Below are 16,994 nucleotides of genomic sequence, written 5' to 3' on the forward strand. Positions count from 1 at the left end.
AGACAGTCATCTTTTATAGTACATTGTGATTTGCGTGTGCACTCTGAGAACAGCACCATGCTCTTGGGTTGGCAGCTGGCAAACAGGCTGCAGTTGCAGATGGCAGAGCTGGGCAAGTAGCCAGGGTTGGAGTGAGCTGCTTCAGGAAGGAGTCAGAAGAGCCACAAGTTAGGGGCTCTGAGCTGGTGTGACATGCCATTGGACCAATCATGACTCAGCCCTTGCCCTGCCTGACGTTCCCCGATACAAAGAATGAGGCCCTGACCATTACAGTGTCTGTCTTTGCAGGGGTTTCAAACTCGCTGCCGCAGGCCGCATGCGGCCCGCCGAACAATTTTGTGCGGCCCGCAGACCAATCCACAAAGTTCAAAATATTTTGGATAAAATTAAGTAAACCTAGGGGATTAGTCTGCGGGCCGCACAAAATTGTTCGGCGGGCCGCGAGTTTGAGACCCCTGCTTTAGAGGCTGAGGACTCCTTGACCCCTGTATTTGACATACATCCATGCCAGCATTTAAACAGTTAGTGGTCATTTACATTCTTTCCTACGAAATCGAAATCGTCAGTGTAGACTCCTTGTCAGTAGCAACAGATGTCTTTTAACTTTCGATGTTCACTGGCCACAATTGCACGGTTTTCTTTTCCCTTAGTGACACAGCATGGTGGTGAAATACGAGGTCTCAGACGGGGACCTCAGCTGAGGTCCCACTGCCAACTGCAAATGCATCCTTAGGATAAAATGGCTTCCTAAGCCTTTGCTGTTACCGATTCCATAAGGAGTCGTAATAACATTTTAGTTGACTGTGTTCAGCTTGGTTCTTAGTAATCATTCTTTCAGTTACAATCTGACTTACTTTTCAGTTAAGTTGATTGATATGTGTGTGTGTGTGCATGTGCATATATATGTTTGAATACACATATGTGTATGTGTGTATATGTGTGTGTATTTACTACACATATCCCAAGTTGGCAGAGCCTTTAGGACTGTAAAGCTTGCTCTATGGTTCACCTTACCTGACTTTGGCAAAAATGACTGTTGAAAGAATGGACAGGTTTTTATTTTTAGAACTGACATTTTAATTTCAGAGGAGCTTTGTTCAAAAGGAAGGAGAGGCAGAAGGAAAATGAAACCAGCACACGCGGAGAGTGCGCTCAGGGAGATGGTGGGCAGGCTTGTGCAGCGGTAGTGAGTGGCCACAGAAGAATCAGGTGGTTTCATTGCTACCTGTGGACACTCTTCCGGGCGTCTTTGTGAACCTCATAACAGCTTTGAGGCCCGTCTCATGCCCTCATAAGGTGCAGCGAGGCTTCCGAAGGAGGCAGTGGTGAGGAAGACAGAGAGGCCAAGCATTTCAGCACCCACATGTACAGCCAGCAGTCCCCGTCCCCTTGTCTCTTTTCCTGCTAATGATGAAAAGAGATAAATGGAAAGTGACACTTTGGAGTACATCACCAGATGTCAGTTCTAGAATTAAGATTTTAGATGTACGTGTAATCCCCAAGTCTCATTTTAACCACTGATTGGAACATAGTTCTTCCACTCAAAAATCACAAAATGTGGAAACATATACATTGAATTTAAGATTTGAAGTTTCATTTTTTGCTCATTCCCTTCCCTATCTCCACCGTCTCCCAGTAGCAATCTGTAAGAAGCATGATACAATTAAAGAGCCAAATCAAAGAAAAGGGAGTGTGAAGGGCTCCAGATAATTCCCAGTTTGGGTTATCAGCTCCCACATAATGGACGGTTGATTATACTTTATTTTCCCCATTATTTAGGGGAGGTAACACTCCATGCAGGTAGGAAAGGTACACCTGGAAAAGATCTGAAATATTTCTGACTTAAATGCGCCTGTAAAACGTTCTTATGTTGACTTTGGCATATACCATTAAAAGCACTAAAGATCAGAAAAGCTTCCTCCTCACTGGTAAGATGGAGCAGTTAGCTGTAACAGAGCGCAACCCTGGAGGTCAGAGACCAAGCTCGAAGAAATAATTATTCATGGTAATGGGCAATTACAGATAATGGCCTTCTGGGGGTGGCAGAAAATACACAGCCCCACAGTCTATCCTGGAATGAACATTGAATAGCACATTAACTTTATAGCAAGCTATAAGTTCAGCCCCGGAACAGCAGCAGTCCCTCCAAATAAGTAAACTCCCTGGCTTACTTAAGGGCAGCACCATAGCTGCACTTCTCAAAAGCAGAACTGCGTACAGGAGGAGGTGGGCTGGGGGAGACAGAGTTTGGGGAAAGGAAGGAATGGTCAGCTCTTCTCCACCTGGCTGTGTCTGTCTTACTCAGTAGAGAAGGTTCTGCGCTCAAGGCAGGTACACAGTGAAGAGGTTGTTTACTTTCCTGGCGCCAGGTTTGTGTCTGACATTTAAAATAGCCCTGTCAGGATTGCCTTGTGGGAGAAACAGATTGTTCCCGCATTTCCTGATTATGACTTTAGGGAGTGATATCACACTGACTGCAGTCAAGGCTACTGTCTGACCTCAGAGAAGGCCAGGAGTGGAGGATTCTGCTCCTTTCCAAGTTTATTCGCACTTGGGAAGCCGCACCAGGTGCAGCCTAGCCCTCCTGCAGTACCCCAAAGGTGGGCATTTGGAGCAAGGATAACTTTTTTTTTTTTTTTTTTTTGCAGTTATTAGGTGGCTCTCTGGCTTGCTGGCAGAGAATGTTATCACTGTGTTGTGAATGTGATAATAGTAACAGCTAGCATTGATTGAGCACTTAACTGTGTTTCAGAGTCTTTCCTGACTCTTTGTAGTGTAAATAGCAGCATTACGTGTTACATATAGATGCTGGGGCACAGAAGGATTAAAATAACTGGTCCGCAGGTCACGGGGCAGTAGATTTCAGCTCTGATCAAGCAGTTTGATTTGAGAGCCAGCTTTCTCCACCGGAGGTTCTGCTGCCTCGCATACTGTGTAGTGGTGGATGTCTTTTTCGCTGGAAGAAATGTTCCCGGTTTAAGGATCAAGTGAGAGATCTCAGTTGGGGCTTTATTGCTGATTGCTAACAGTTCAAGGAGCTAGCTCAGAAGGAGACACTGGAATCCAGTTGCTCTGGAATCGGTCCTCCTGGAGAGAGAAGAGCCTGTAAGACAGGTTCTCAGACTTTTTAGTTGGAGGACCCCTTATCACTCTTAAAAACTATCCAGGACTCCAAAGAGCTTTTGTTTATGTATTATAGCTATCAATACTTATTGCATTACAAACTAAAACTCAACCTGATCAGGTAGTGGCACAGTGGATAGAGCATTGTTCTGGGATGCAGAAGATCCAGATTCAAAACCCAGAGGTTGCCGGCTTGAGTATGGGCTCACCCACTTGAGTGTGGGGTCCCTGGCTTGAGCGAGGGATCATAGACATGTCCCCATGGTCGCTGGCTTGAGCAAGGGTTCACTGGCTCGCCTGGAGTTTCCTGGTCAAGGCACATATGAGAATGCTCTCAATGAACAGCTAAGGTGCTGCAACAAAGAAGTGATTCTTCTCATCTCTCTCCCTTCCTGTCTGTCTGTCTCTACCTGTCCCATTCTCTGTCTCTCTCGGTCTCGCTAAAAAAAGAAAAAAAGAAAAACTAAAACTCAGAAATTAAAAACATTTATTAATTTCTTTAAAATAGTAAATCCACTACTTGTTAATGACAGTACAAATAAACTATATTTGTTTAAAAAATGAGTGAGGAGAATGGTACTGTTTCACATTTTTGCAAATCTCTTTCATGTCTGGCTTATACACAGCTGGGTTCCCATGTCTACTTCTTCAGTCAGTCTCTTGCTTTGATGGAAATACATGAAGAAAATTCAGCTTCGCTTAGATAGTTGGAAAAGAGAGAAAAATTGAATGGCCTTTTTAGATCATTATGACTGTTCTTTGGTACTAGATCAAAACTTGACAAGTCATCATTTTGTGAAGATTAGTTGTAGTGATTCTGAAATTATGCTAATGAGCTCTTTGTACTCTGTTACATTAACACTCAGTCTGTCTTGTCCATTTCACCATGCATGATTTCCTAGCCTCATTTGGTCATTTGGAAAATACTAGTTTATAGAGTTATACATCTTCCAAATATTGACACATTTCATTACAAGATATCAGATTATCCCTTCATTAATATCATTACAGATCTCATCAAAAGAGGTTACATTTGGGAAGCTGTCAAACACATGGTGGCTGTCCTAAGTTTTCCAAAATTCTAATTTTTACTTGAAACCTCAGGTTTTTTTATTTAGAAAATTAAATTTAATGGAATGACATTGATCAATAAGAGTACATAGGTTTCAGGTAAACATTTCTATAGCGTTTGAACTGTTGGTTATGTTGTGTGCCCATCACCCAAAGTCAAATCATTCTCCATCACTGTATATTTTCCCTCTTCACTCAAGAGCTCAGGTTTTTAGCAGTAAATACTGTCGGTTTTTGTGAAGTGAGAGGCTTGCTTTGTACATTTCAAGAAAATTCTGCCAAATACTCAAATCTCAGTAACTGTATTTTGTCATAGTCATTCTTTCAAATATATGGCATTGTTGATGTCAGAAATGTCTAAACTTGTAGAGAAGTTCTGTAAGAGTTTATTTAGGCCAAAACTGATGACAGTTACCAGGAAGCTAAATCTCAGATACACTGGAGAATGACCGTTTTTCATTTTCTTTTATGTGTTTAGAATTAAGGAGGGAATTTCATATGAAGGTGGGAGAAAGTATGGTGAGAGTGGATTACAGGATAGTTAAAAGAATGATGTGCTCTCTTGAGGGTGGTTATGCTTCTGAGGGGTCTGAAAAGAGGCATTTCTAAGGTATGCTAATCTAGATGCACAGAAACAGTGGACAGAGCTTACTTAAGGCAGAGAGAAACCTTTTACTAAATTAGCTGTATGCCTGTGGTGTGACTCCCACCATGGCCTGCCCAGTTAGGAATTTATGATAAGATTGTTCTGTGAGGTTACTTTCCATTCATCCACAGTGCTTCAATGGAAAAAAAAAAGCAGTGAGTTTAGCTCTTAATTCAGACATTTATATTAGTGCCTTTCAAGACAACCATCACCCTTTGTGTGCAGTAGAAATATTTGATGAATGCTTCCCATTCTGTCACATAATATTAGAAAGATACACTCAAAGGTAGAGAGTTGATAAAGTTATATATTCTGCTTCATCAAAGGCATGTTAAGAAAAGTTGACTTAAATTTATTTTTTAATTTTAAAATATTTGACTGTGGTAGAGGGGAGGTGGAGGAGGGTATGGAGGGATAAAGGGAGACGGAGACCTGACTTGAGGGTGTGAACACAATAAGATGTGTAGAAGATGTTAGCCAGTCTGACCCCAACAGACTCAATTAAAAAAAGGAAGAAACCTTTGACTTCCTGGTGATGAGGAGCCCAGTGGCTGTGAGTGCAGCTTGGTGGGACTGTCTTGCTTTGTGCTAAGGCACCTGCTCCACCATCCCTGCAGGTGTCAACATAGTGAACAAGGCAGATGACATTTTTACTTAATGTGGAAGTACTTTTGATTTCATGGACCCTTGAAAGGGAGTTGTAGCAGGGGACTCCAGTCACATTTTTGAACTGCTGTGTTAAGATGGCATTACAACACCAACCTCTGATTTATTTATTTATTTATTTATTTATTTATTTTGTGACAGAAGGACAGATAGGGACAGTCAGGAAGGGAGAAAGATGAGAAGCATCAATCCTTCGTTGCAGCTCCTTAGTTGCTTGTTGATTGCTTTCTCATATGTACCTTTGCCCAGGGGACTACAGCAGAGCAAGTGACCCCTTGCTCAAGCCAGCAACCTTGGGCTTAAGCCAGCAACCTTGGGCTCAAGCCAGCAACTTTGGGCTCAAGCCAGCGACCATGGGTCATATCTATGATTCCTCACTCAAGCCAGCAATCCTGCGCTCAAGCTGGTGAGCCCGTGCTCAAGCTGGCGACCTTGGGGTTTTGAACCTGGGTCCTCTGCATCCCAGTCCAACACTATCCACTGTGCCACTGCCTGGTCAAGGCTCTAATGGGTTTAAAGCAGTTCTCAACCTGTTGTTGCGGGGGTCACCTTGGTGGTTCTGGGTCCCATGCCCAGAGACTCTCGTGTAAAGTGGTCTGGGGTGTGCCCGGTACGGAGGAATTGTAGTCCCCTGCGACCTCGTGCAGCCAGGGGTGCGAGCTGCTGGCTTAGAGGCAGATCGGTTCCTGGGGATCCCAGTCCAGCACTAGGATAAGTTCTGGTTCATGACTTGAAACTTAAAAGACAAATACCTGACTGAAAACCGGTGATAATAAATTGAAATGGCAGAATCTTGACTTGAACAGAAGCCATGTGAAATAATACGATAAAGTGGAATTTGGTTTGTTACCCCTTCACATTCATTTGGGGCTCCAGTCCATCTCAGACCACCAGCTGGGACCTGCAGGAGCAAAGGCTTTTATTTGTGATTTTATTTTTTAAAAGAAAGTTATAGAAGCAGGATCGAAACCCCAAACCCAAAGGGGATTGGCCATGAGCAGACTTAAAAATGTGTTCCTGGTGCCTCCTGTGCACGGCACCCTTTGTGCCAGACAGAGAGACGCTGATAAATTAAGCCCTTACATTGTAAGCTGTCCAGATACAATTCAGAGAGTACCTTTCCTGTGGAGGCCTAAGTATATACATGGTGGGCAAAAGGAGCACTACAGTTGTAATACAAATAAGTGATACAATGATTAATAATATATACAAGAATAGCTCTGTTTCCTGTACTCACAATTCTAACCCTACTTTACCTCTGTTAGGTACCCAGGTGTGCTCCTAGTTTAAAGTTTTCTTAGTATAAGAGGTATTTCAAAGGTTCAAGAAGGGATTCTCTCTGAGAACGCCTTAGGAATAGAGTACTTGATGGAAAGGACATGTGGTGGGCATCCTCCCTCTCTTCCCTTGCCCCTCCCAAACTCAAGCCTGGCCCCTGGCCTGGTGTGTGGCACTGTCCTCTCCAGTCTGCTAGGAGGTATTGACAGACTCCCAAACTGTCCCTGGCATCTTGCCAACGGTAGGAAATTCTGAACTGACATAAAAGAGAGAAAACCTCTTTCTTGGCCATGAGATAGGCTCTCACGCCATGAGACATTTCCTAGTAAAGTCAGAAGAAAGGCATCTTCTCTATATCTGACTCCCATTGTAGGGCCAACTGTTTCCCTGGGTGGCCCATGCAGAGGGGAAGAGAATGGGGGAGACACAGCGAGCGGGCGCCAGGGAAGGGAGAGCAGAGACCCGTGAAGAAAGCGAGCAGGTGCGGCTGCGTGCGAGTTAAGGGCCGCCCCGCTGCCCTGGCTGCTCCTTGGGACCTCAGTGAAGCCTGCACTGTAAGCACCTTTGCAGATCCAGGTGTTAGCACCTTATTCCCACTTTGCCAGGGGTCCTGTGCTCTGCCTACTCTGCAGCCTGTTCTCTTAACATCCCAGAAAGGCTGTACCCTGTCTCCCTGCGTTCTTCATCAGTAAAGGGTAAACTCCTAGAGGGCAGGGGTTGGTTCTCACTTAATTCTTGGCTCGCCCTTCTTGGCTCAGCATGTTGGGAGTTGCTGCACACAGTGGCTGTGGTTGCCGGGGCTTTGCATCGCAGCAGGGCAGCCTGTTCGAAATCTTGGTGAGCTCCCTTGGGTTTGCTTATCCCCGTCTTTATTTTTTCATGATTCTCCGTTTCTCCTGCTTGGTTTCTTTGACCTGGTCATATTCAACAATCAGTCTACTTCTCTCTCTCTTTCTCTGCCCCTTCTCTCTCCCCTCACTCTCTCCTTCCCTCCCTCGCCCTCCCCCAGGCCCCTTTGCATCACACACGGACAATTCTCACACCTTTGAACCAAGCCTGCTCTTGGCTCTAAAGGCCAAACAAGTTCAGGTTTGTGTTCTTATGAAGAGCCTTCACTATAAGAAGAAACATGAGCTTGACAGATTCCTCCAGGACCGATTTACATTTTTAAAAAAAAAATTGCTTGGGAAAAAGGAGGAGCAGGCCCTCCCATGTCCTGTGTGCAGAGTGACGTTGGTGAGCCAGCGTCGACAGGACTTGTACTGCGAAGGTTGGACTCGGCCTGCCCTCCCTTCCACACAGCTTTCCCACAGCCTTGCTCTGTCTCTCCTGTGTGTGTGTGTTTTTCAAGATCTCCCCTTAGCTGCCGAGCCTGCAGCAGCAAGGACTGTATCCTTTGTGCCCCAAGGTACTGGACAGGTTGTCCCGCACACAGTCGGTACTCAGTGCTAATGGCATTGAACCTGAGTTGCTTCTCAGGCCGGGGGAGGTGAGCAGTGTGATGTCTCCGGTTCATCGTCATCCCAGTTGGTGTGACCGGCAGGCACACCGCTGCCTCTGTACTGCTGCCGCGGGTATCAGGCTGCTCTCTGCAATGGCTCGGCTTTAATTCAGAAAACCAACCCCTTGTCTTGGGCTGGATGGTGAGCTTTCCTTCCAGGAATTGTCCAAGTGCTGAGAGGGCCCAGGTATCGGCTGGTGGAACAACTTTTCTCCCATGCGGCTTTTCTAGACTCTCTCTCACGTAGAGAAAGAGTCCTGAAGCCTCTCACTGCATCTCTCAGGGTTCCCAAGTCTGGCCGAGTCAGGAGCTGATGAATCTGGATGCAGCGTCGCCCTGTGGAGGGGAATGCTGAAAGCAGGAGCTGGGAAGCTCGGACTGCTTGTCTCAGTGAGGGTGCACTCCACTGTCATCCTCCAGAGCAGAGATTGGCAGCCCTTTTCATCTCATGGTACACACAAACTAATCACTACAATTCTGTGGCACATCAAAAAATATAATTTTTGCCAATCTGACAAAAAGAAATAGGTGTAATTTTGATTCATTCACACCAGATGGCTGTTGTTGTGTTGCCTATTGTCATTTTTTTTTTTTTTTCCATTTTTCTGAAGCTGGAAACAGGGAGAGACAGTCAGACAGACTCCCGCATGCGCCCGACCGGGATCCACCTGGCACGCCCACCATGGGGCGGCGCTCTGCCCACCAGGGGGCGATGCTCTGCCCCTCCGGGGCGTCGCCATGTTGCGACCAGAGCTACTCTAGCGCCTGAGGCAGCGGCCACAGAGCCATCCCCAGCGCCTGGCCATCTTTGCTCCAATGGAGCCTTGGCTGCGGGAGGGGAAGAGAGAGACAGAGAGGGAAAGCGTGGCGGAGGCGTGGAGAAGCAAATGGGCGCTTCTCCTGTGTGCCCTGGCCGGGAATCGAACCTGGGTCCTCCGCACGCTAGGCCGACGCTCTACCACTGAGCCAACCGGCCAGGGCTATTGTCATTTTTTTATTTGACATCTAAGGGAAAAGAGGTCAGTGCCCCTGACTGAATAGTTAGGTATTGCACATTTAAAAAACCCTGGCAATGTGCCTGACTGGGGGTGGCGTAGTGGAATCAGCATTGACCTGAGGTGCTGAGGTCCAGGTTCAAAATCCTGAGGTTGCCAGCTTGAGCACAGGCTCATATGGCTTGAGCTCAAGCTCACCAGCTTGAGGTCAGGTTTGTTGGCTTGAGCCCAATGTTGCTGGCTTGAGTCCAAGGTCACTGACTTGAGCAAGGTGTCACTGACTTGGCTGGAGCCCCCCAGTCAAGGCATGTATGAGAAGCAATCACTAGTTAGTGACTCAGCTATAAGTTGATGCTTTTAAGTTTTCTCCCCCCCCCACCTTTCTCTCCCCTCCTCTTGCTACCAAAAAAAAAAAAACACCCAACAAAACAATTCTTGCAGTGGCTGCGTAGTTTAGTTGGTTAGACTGAGCATTGTCCTGATATGCCAAGGTTGTGGGTTTGATTCCCAGAAAGGGCACACACAAGAATCAACCAGTGAATGTATACAAATTGATGTTTCTCCCTCAAATCACTAAAAATTAAAAAAATTAAAATTCTTGTGGCACATCTGTTGAAAGTTGCTGCTCTAGAGTCTATAGCATGACATCATCAAAGGACAGTCGTTTTCTTAAGACCTTAATTTTTCTTAAAAAAATAACTAAAAAGAATGGGGGAAATGACTTGCACTTTTTTCTGTGCCCTCCTAACATCAGTACAACGTGTGAGTTGATGGCAGATATACCGATCTCTGGGACTCAGTGGTGAACAATTTTTTCTGATTGATAACTCTTAAAACCAGAAGCTAAGAAGGAAGGCACAATGCAGGGGTATGGATTACAAAGACAAATAAAACCTGAAATACTCAGATTAATCGTTTACAAGAAACCATTGCAAACCATAGGTAGTCTTATCGTTGCAAACTGTAAGTTTTGTTTTTATATGTGGACTTTCGTATTGGCAACTATGGGGTTTGGTGTTGTCATTGAAAGGGGTGTGTGGCTCCAGGTTTGGACATAAATGACTCAAAGTGCAACAACTCTGGAAATCTTGACACTAGAGAAGACTGGGGAAAAAAGCCTTCACACACCTTAAAATGAATTACTGGTTAACTACTATTAATATGCCATGGGCTCAGAGAACAACATATAACACTGCAAGATCAATAAAGGTATTTATCATGTGTGGGTACATTGATCTCTCTTGAAGGAGTGAATCATATTTCACACCGCATATGTCAGTGCAAAAAAAGTAGCAGGGATTGGGAAGCCTTACCAGAGAACTGAACTATGGAAGGTAAATGTACGGAGCCTCAGACGCACGCACTGGAATAAGAAGTGATCGAGTCTGCAAACAGCATCTCTGCTGATGCATGCTCTTGGTCGTTTCTGTAGGTATATGCTTCTCCAGTTCTTTTCCTAGCTGTTGAATCCAGGCCTGCTGATCTTTGTTCCTGATAGCACAGGTTAGGACTACACCAGTACCATAGAACAGCACTTAAAACATCTAACTTCATACTGCCATTTGCATCTTGGGAGGGATTGGTAATTCCCTGTAAGGGACCACTGGTTAAGAAAGCTACCACAATCTCTTGGGAACAATGCTGTTTCCTTTCTATTTTTATTTTTATTATTATTATTATAATTTTTAAAGCAATCTTGGGAAGTTTTTATTCTACAAAAACACTGAGATCTGGAATATAGTCAGTCATATTGTAATAACTTTGTACAGTGACAGTTCCTAGACTTATTGTAGTGATTACATTATAAGGTATATAAATGTTGAATCACTATTTTGTACACCTAAAACTAATATAATATTGTATATCAACTATTTTTAAAAAATAATTTTTAGCAAACTCATTAAGATGTTTTCTTCTCAGTGGTCTTTGTACTTCGTCATACCAGCCGTGTAGTTTAAATGTCCCTGTCATAGTGTGCATTCGGTATGGGGACGAGCAGGAGGAATCAGTCACTGTGAGGGGCAGACACATATTGGTGATTCAGCTCAGATTTCTAGAACTAGTTATGAATTTTTACTGTTTTTTCCCCTTGTGGTTCAGAAAATGGTTAGTAGCCTATTAAGAGTTTGTACGCGGAAAACCACTTTTTGATGATACACAAATTTCAAAATTTGTATCGTTAGTTTACATATTTTGTGGTTTATGAGTTGAAAGTCTTCCTTTCAGGTTTATCTTCAGTTAATAGTGACACTGAAGCTACTTAGCAGCTTGAGGTCCAGTGTTGAAGAGAAGGTCTCTGGTGACCATGGTGGGAACGTTGGGAAGATGGCGTTCCGTGTCTGTTCTTACTCCGTCAGGCTGGGCAGAGCTGTGTGCTCCTTCTCCGACGGATGTGAGCTCGCACGATCACTCAGCCATGACAAGGATCTGAAAGGCAGTTGGGTCACTTTCCTGGTCCCTGGGTGACAGTAATAATCAGTGTAACTTGGTTGTTTGAAGAGAATTCTCAGAACACCAGATAAGCCAGTGACTTTTTTTGTTTGTTTTTGTTTTTTGTATTTTTCTGAAGTTGGAAACAGGGAGGCAGTCAGACAGACTCCCGCGTGCGCCAGACCGGGATCCACTTGGCATTCCCAACGGGGGGAGGGCGATGCTCCACCCATCTGGGGCGTCGCTCTGTTGCAACCAGAGCCATTCTAGCACCTGAGGCAGAGGCCATAGAGCCACCCCCAGTGCCAGGGCCAACTTGGCTCCAATGGAGCCTTGGCTGCGGGAGAGGAAGAGAGAGACAGAAAGGAAGGAGAGGGGGAGGGGTGGAGAAGCAGATGGGTGCTTCTCCTGTGCGCCCTGGCCGGGAATTGAACCCTGCATGCCAGGCCGACGCTCTACCACTGAGCCAACCGGCCAGGGCCACCAGTGACTTTCTTGAGGCTCATTTTCCCCCTTTACTGCAGCCTCTCTGTGCAAGCTCATAATGACTTCTTCTGGCCTGCAGTACTCCAGTCTATAGAATGTGTGTATGTGTATGTATACATAAGTATACACACACACACACACACACACACACACACAGAAGAGACTGCTCTAGCCTAGTTTATTGTCCTGCCACCTTATTCTCCTAGCTTCTTCTTTTGTGCTTGGATCAGATTAACTTCCCTAATACATTTTCATGTTATCCCCTTGCTTTGAAAACCTTCATTGCCTCCTCACAGCTTGAGGAGAAACCAGAAATCCTTGTCTGGCTTTCACGTTCCAGGCCTTCCACACTTTGGCCCCATGTAACTTTCCATTCTTATAATCTGTTGTCTTAATGTGAATTCTGCTCCCAATCCAGGCCCCTCTGGTCACTGTTTATGAATCGTGTCTTGTCCTTTTCCTCCTTCGTGATCCTATTGATATTATTCTCTTCTTTTGAGTGCCTTCCCACCCCCACCATCTCTCTAAGCCACTCCATTCTGGGTCATTCCTCCACTGCCTTTGCTGATGGTGACATATACCTATACTGCCATTGTGGCTTTGAAGGCTTCTCAGTCTATGCTTAATTTCCCCAGATAGATGGTACATTCTCAAGAAGAAATGAAACATTTTCAATATTTCTCTGTGCCTTTGACAAGATCTAAAGCAAAGCTTTGGACATAGTTGTTATATGATAACTAATGAGCCAATAAATAATAAGATGTAATTTAAGGTCAAGAATAAATGATTTTTGTATTACCCATTCCTATGGCTTGTCTAGGAGTCTTATGAAGACTATTGAAGTTTAACTCTACAATATGAACACCTAATTAAATGCCTGGCAAATAGTAGATGCCTGATAAATGAAGTCAGTGCTTGAATAGAGGAATTAAGCTTTTGTGGTTGGAATAAATAAGGAAACCTGGGTGTGGCCATGAAAACTGGAACAATGTGGCAGCAACATGTGTCGGCACACAGAGCTTGTAGTTCCAGGTTCACAGCTGATTTAAGTGGAAGGCCATCTTCTTTATTCAGTTATATTCACTTATATACTCTTTTTCGATAGTCAGGAATGTCACGATGATGCTGTCAGGGTCGTATATTTTTAGGGATAATTTGTGGAGCAGCTGTTTTGAATCTTGAGAGTGACCCAGTGGTTCTCAATCTTTTGACTGCATCAAGAACCTTCTGAGGGTTTTGTTAAAACTCAGATTGCTGGGCCCGATCTTCAGAGTTTCAGACTGAGGGGGCCTGGGGGGGGTCGACAACGAGCATTTCTACATGTTCCTCGGTGGAGCCGATGCTGCTGAGTCAGTGACCACGCTCTGAACACCACTAGACTAGACGTGTAGTTGGATGGGTGTTTATTTCAACCACAGGCAGTTACCATGTACTAGTAGCATCCACAGAGAGGCCGGGAGCCATAGCGCTGTTGCGCACATTGACCTAGTGTTTTAATTGGGAACTTTAAAAGACTATTTGGTGATTTGTAAAATCCAGAGTTTGGTAATTTCATGTGTCCTTGACACAGGTCCTCTCTTTTAGTGCTTTCACAAATGTCACTTTGGTGTGAAATGAAACTTTTCCAACATATGTGCTAATTTATTCTTTTAAAAAATTTATTATTAAAGCTCTGTGATTTGAAGGAAATAAAAGATAGTTAAGTGGAAAAGTGATGGCATTATTAACTAGTTACAATCAACTGTAGCCAAACAAATCCTTGCTTTGACCTGAGATTTACTGTACAGCTTACTGAAGCCATGCTCTTGTTACCTTCAAAGTTATGACTGACAGTGTTTTGTTGCTGGTAAAACTAAGGTCTGATAAGAAGTTGTGACTAAGGTTATGATACAGAAATTCAGGAACCTGTTCCTTGATCCTAGAATACTCTTGTCCTATTTAATTCTTTATCTGCTACTGTATTTTGCTTTATTAAGAACCTTGCTTTTGAAGGGCAGGCCCTAAGGGACATCCAGTTTTTTGTTTGTTTGTTTGTTTGTTTTTCTTCAGGGACAGGGATAGCATCTAAAATGCCTTCCTAAATGTCTGTGAGATTGTGTATGGATTTCCCATTAATGCTTATAGCTGGGTGGTAAGAATATGCCATTCATTCCTTTTCTCATCCCCCCCCCATTAATTTGAGAGAGATAGTAGGGGAGAGAGAAAGAGAAAAGCTTCAACTCGTTTCCACGTAGTTGTTCCATTTAGTTGTGCACTCATTGATGGCTTCGTGTATGTACCCTGACCTGGTTTTGAACCTATGACCTCAGCACCCCCCCGGGATGATGCTCTATCCACTGAGCAGCCTGGCCAGGGTCCCTTTTTTTATTTAAACATCCATATTATTTATCATTTTGGTGAGGTTTGTATTGCTTTTATAATCAGGTAAACAATAAAGACATATCATTGAAAACAAAAGAATAAGATAGTGAAAACCAGTAAATTGGTCTTTAAAATAAGAGAAAGGACACGTGGGGAAGTTGAGGAGGAGAGAGTGACATACATGTACTTTTCCCAGACAGTGTAGAATAATGGAATTGAAAATTCTCATCTCATTAGTTGGGAAAAGGAGAAGAGAAGAAAGAAAAGGAATACAATGAAAAAGTGGCTTGACAGGAGTCTAAGGTGAGTGCGTCTGGTATCCTCCCAGAGAGGAGACTTCAATGTTGACTTTAAAAAGGAGCAGTAAAAACACGGTTTGTTGTCCACAGCTCGCACTGTCAGTCACGCCCTCCTTGACCTGTTTCCTCCTTCTGCACTTCAGCACCTGCTCTGGGCCGTGCATCGACTGTCCTGAGAATTTCTCTGTTAGCTTCTTCTCCCTGCCTGTGAATGCCCAACCCTTCTCGAGGTTTTAAAAATAAAATAACATCTTATTACTCCCTGCAGCTTCTCTTTTTCCCCCTCACATTTATTTTGATATCAGGCTACTTGGAAAACCATTATTTATTGACTCCTTTCACAAGTATTTACCACTGTGTGGCCAGCAGAGTGCTAGGCATGGGGAGCAGGGGTGAGCCGGCAGGCGTGGTGTCTGCCTGCTGGATCTTACGTTCCGGAACAACAGAGGGACCATCGCTTCTGTCTCCTCATTGCTTCCTTGCTCCTTCTGTGCTAAAACACAAGGCCTTAAAAACCTACCCTCTGTCGGTCTTTCCCAGAACTAGTTTGCTTGTTCTCTTAGCAGCAGTTTGACAGCACAGCCTGTCTCCTCTGAAGTCCATGCCAACTTCGGCCTCTGTGGCATTCACTGTATGTCTCCTCAGCTGTCCTCGACTTCAGCCTCGACGCTCTCCTCTCTCAGAACACGCTCTTCTGTAACAACTTTCCTCTGCTCTCCCAGGGGCAGCCAGCGTCTCCTAGGTGTGACTCCTGCGTTGCAGCATCCAACCTCCGCCTCACCCAGGTGTGCAGGCATCAGGTTTCTCATCCTCACCCACCGCTCCCACTTGTGCGCCTTCTGGCACCCTGATTAAGGAGAACGTGCGCCTCCCTCGCCCTACCACATCCAGGCCTCCTGCTCTCCCCTGCTCTCCCCTGCTTTGTGTTTCTTTGCCTTCTCCTGCATCTTCATTCCTGACATCCCGTCTGTCCTTTGGTTGTGTTGAGTTTCCTCTTTCACTTGTTCTTGGCACAGGTCCCCTCCCTTGTATTGGCGTCTCCTAGGTCTCTTCCTGACTTCTTCCTTGGCTCCCTGGTGGCTCTCCCTGCCTCTGGTCTCTCTTCCCGTCCCTTGTCTTGTGAATTGCCCTCAGAGAAATCACCCCGGAGCACAGCTCTTGCCCTCTCCGCCCCTTCTCAGGGACGCTCAGTGGTTCCCACCACACCCTGAGGAGAGGCAGAGCCCTGGCTGAGGCTCTCCCTCCAGGCCGCCTGTCAGAATGCTCCTGTCTTTCCCTTCCTGCACCCAGTTCTTCAGCCTGATGCCATTTTTTCTCCATTTAAAATTTTATTTATTATTAAAATAATAAATTTTATTATTTTATTTTTAATTATGGTTTACATTTATGGTTATTCTGTATTTGTTTTAGATGTACAGCAAAGTAGTTAGAAAATCATGTACTTTTAGAGTGGTCTGCTGCTTCAAGTATCCACTTGGTCCCATATATATTTATCTTGATATAGTGACTGTATTCTCTATGCTGTAATTTACACCTCTGTGGCTAGTCTGTAACTACCAATTTGTACTGCTTAAGGAACACCTTCACTTTTTCCACCCAGGCCCCCAAGTCATCTCCCTTGTGACAGCTGTCAGTCTGTTCTCTGTATGAGTTTGTTTCTGTTTTGTTTGTTTTGTTCATTCAAGTCCACATATAAGCGGAATCATATGGTACTTGTTTTTCTCTATTGGACTCATTTCATTTAGCATATCCTTCAGATGCAATTTTTTCTATGAAGGTCTGTGTAGTTCCTTTCTAGGCTACAAGCCATCTTTCCAGCCTTAGAATTTTCGTAAATTTATGGGTATTCCTGTATGATAATCCTTTTAATTGTTTGTAATTTCATCATATCTTTCTTCCTTGACCGTGGACTCGTGTTGAGGAGGGGCATCTTGACACCTTGCAGCCATTTCAGGCACTCTTTGAACATAGTTTAATAAATATCCATTGGAGGGATGACTTAGAAGTCCATTTAGTTGTTTATTGGCATTGACACAAAATGTAGACCTCTGGCTGGCAAATCCTATAGCTAGTGAGTCTCTTTCTGCCCACTGTGAATAAAGTTTTATTGCAACACAACCGGGAAACAACCTGCATCG

General features: G+C 44.5%; 1 protein-coding gene across 2 annotated transcripts in view; it reads left to right on the top strand.

Moving 5' to 3' along the window:
• Positions 1-16,994, top strand: part of DMRT1 (doublesex and mab-3 related transcription factor 1) — a 122,201-nt gene that overhangs the window by 26,313 nt on the left and 78,894 nt on the right. The gene's annotated exons all lie outside the window — the stretch shown is intronic.

The sequence above is a fragment of the Saccopteryx bilineata genome, chromosome 2, assembly GCF_036850765.1.
Source record: "Saccopteryx bilineata isolate mSacBil1 chromosome 2, mSacBil1_pri_phased_curated, whole genome shotgun sequence".
Lineage (NCBI taxonomy): Eukaryota > Metazoa > Chordata > Mammalia > Chiroptera > Emballonuridae > Saccopteryx > Saccopteryx bilineata.